The sequence below is a fragment of the Echinops telfairi genome, unplaced genomic scaffold (assembly GCF_000313985.2).
Source record: "Echinops telfairi isolate 266 unplaced genomic scaffold, ASM31398v2 ScPeMD7_5592;HRSCAF=6446, whole genome shotgun sequence".
Classification (NCBI taxonomy): Eukaryota; Metazoa; Chordata; class Mammalia; order Afrosoricida; family Tenrecidae; genus Echinops; species Echinops telfairi.
Window position 1 is genome coordinate 29,653,560 of NW_022109491.1, and position 3,115 is coordinate 29,656,674.

The following is a 3,115-nucleotide window of genomic DNA, read 5'->3' on the forward strand; positions in this document are numbered from 1 at the left end:
ATCAGAAGAAGCGGAGGGTGCCTGACTACCACTGCCAACGGTGCTGATCCAGATCACAACAGAAGGTCCAGGACAGAGTAGGAGAAAAATACAGAACATAATTCGATATCAAAATGACCACCAGACTTACTGGTCTGAAAGAGACTGGTGGAACCTCCAAGACTATGCATGTACGCCCTTTCAGCACTTCAAAACTGAACCTACTTTTCAGCCCAACAAGAGGTAGGCCTCAAAAGTGAGCAGTATCACCTGTGGGGCAGACGTACGACTTAGAACAATCAACAAAGGGATGAGACAAAGGGGCAGCATTTGTCCCCAAAGAAGCTCAGAAGGCTGGGAGGGACAAGAAAGGAGGACGAACGGGAAACAGAACCCAGAGAGCAGGTGGGAAGAGTGCTGTTAACGTTAAAGGGCTTGCAACTAATGCCGTGGAACAAAATGCGTATACATTGTTCAGTGGAAAACGAATGTGCTCAGTGAACTTCCATCAAAGCCACAATACAATGTTTCTTGGGGTTTTTTTTAAAGAAAAGGGTAGTTTTGATTATTTTTGTTGTTGTTGAGAGTGAGTATGCACAGCAAAACATACCCTTCAGCTCCCTCTGCAGGTGCAGTTCAGTGCCATTGGTTGGTTCTATTCTTTGAGTGATCCAACCATTCTCACCCTCCTTTCTGCCTCGTGCCTTTGAAATGTGATCACATAAACTCTTGGCCCCACCTTATCGTTAGAGTTGCTGCTGACCGTTTGATCCCATAGAAAGAGATCTTAAAAGGGGGTGTTGCTCCAGGAAGACATTCTTGACAAGTCACCCTAAGCCACTGTTTGGTTTTAAGAAAACTATTGCTTGGTTTAAGGGAGAACGTTTATCTCAAGACAGCAGTTCTGGAGTGCCTCCAGTCTCCATGGCTCTAGGAAGTCTGAAGGCCATGAGATTTTTAAGATCTGCTCTGCATTTCTCCCCTTTTGATCCGCATCAAAATGATAGCCAGGCACCATCCACTTCTGATATCACCGCAAAGGCGTTGTTCATAGGGGTAATAAGCCACACAGTGCGTGTTTTATTCCAATTCCTGCCTCTTCTTCCACTCTTGCTCCAGGCAAAACAAACAAACACTATCGATTGTGCCGTGGAAAGCCTCGTGCAAGCTTTGAAGACTCCATGCTGAAGATTGTTTTTAAGGGGGCTCACATTTGGCATACTAGTTTGTAGTCTTTTCAAGTTGATAAAAAGTGGGTGAAGGGAGACGTCGGACAGGGCAAGATATGATAAAATAATAATTTATAAATTATCAAGGGCTCATGAGGGAGGGGGGAGCAGGGAGAGAGAGAAAAAAAATGAGGACCTGATACCAGGGGCTTAAGTGGAGAGCAAATGTTTCAAGAATGATGAGGGCAATGGATGTACAAATGTGCTTTACACTATTGATGTATGTATGGATTGTGATAAGAGTTGTATGAGCCCCAATAAAATGATTTAAAAAAATAAAAGGCAATTTTCTGGGAGCCCAGTGTGTAAATCATTCAAAGAGCAAGAGTTACTTTTGTGAGCCCTTGGCAGGTGCTGGGCATGCTGCCCTCACACCTGTTCTCTACAGGCCAAAGGTCTGGCACATTGTAGAGGCATCACCCACCGTGGGCTGTTCCTCTCTTGATGGACACCAACTTTCGCTGTTAACAGTCCAGGAACATACATCCGTGAGTAGTTTTATCACCTTCTAAATGAAAAAAATCCCAGAAATGGGATGAGGGGGTGAAGTTCAGAGAACGACCTTGGCCTGAGGCCTTCAGGAAGTGCGGGACTGGAGAGGAGAAGTAAGGCCCTGTCCTTCAGTCGCCCCTTCCGCCTGAGGAGATGAAATTCTGGAAAAAGAAAAGGAAGTTCCAATCTGTACTACTCAGGCCACCTAGCAATTTCTCTTTGAGAATGGATCCATGGACACACAGCCACCTTGAGGCAATGTTATGGACTGGATTATGTCCCCCGTATCTTGGTCCTAAATCCTAAACCCTGTACCTGCAGACATAATTCCATTTGGGGGACCCTTTTCTTTGATGTGCTAATGAGGCCTTCACTGTGCACGGAGTGTTTCATATCAATCACTTTTTTTTCCCAAAAAGCATCAATTTTATTGTGACAGCCCCATTAAATATTTTTTATTATTAAATACTTTTATCAGGGATTCTCACATCTCTTTTTTTTGTGTGTGTGCCCCAAAGCTATGTATTTAATTCTTTTTTTTTTTTTTATTGGGGCCTCTCACATCTCTTATCACAATCCATACATCCATTGTGTCAGCACATTTGTACATATGCCGCCATCATCATTTCAAAGCATTTTCTTTCCACTTGAGCCCTTGATATCAGCTCCTCATTTCCCCCCCTCCCTCATGAATCCTTGGTAGGTTTTAGTATATCCATCACTTTTGAGAAACCAAAGGAGCCGATGAAGCACAGGGCAACAGATGCGACACTGATGGACAGGGACCTTCCCCAGAGCCAGCAAAACGAGAGCCTCCCTGGAGCCAGTGCCCCCAATTCAGACTGTGGGTTCTCTGTTACAGCAGCAACAGCACCAGGTAACGTCTCTGGCCCACTTGCTGCAGCACTGTCTGCGAGAGAGAATAACAAACGGTGAGCACTAGGGGGGTCAGTCAATGCCCACCTCCTGTCGGGGTCCAGCCATAGTTTCTCTCAGCTCTCTGTGTGCATGTGTGTGGATCCAGCTCAATGAAGACACAAAGAGGAGAACAATGTTTCATATGATACATGTGTGTGTGTGTGTATATATCAGCATGCATATGCTTGTAAATGTGTAGATGTACAATACCCAGTGCAGTAGCCACTAACTCCATATGTCTATTGAACACTTGAAATGTAATGAGTCCAAGTCAAAATGGGCTGAAAGCTTTAAAGACACATTGGATTTCAAAGACTTGGATATATATATATGTATTTTTATATAAAATGATCATGTTTTGCATACATTAATGGATATATATGAGCATTTTTATATAAAATGATCATGTTTTGCATACATTAAACTCTGCCATTGAGTTGATTCAGACCCATAGTGACCCTCTAACAGAGCAGAGCTGACCCCATGGGTTTCATGGA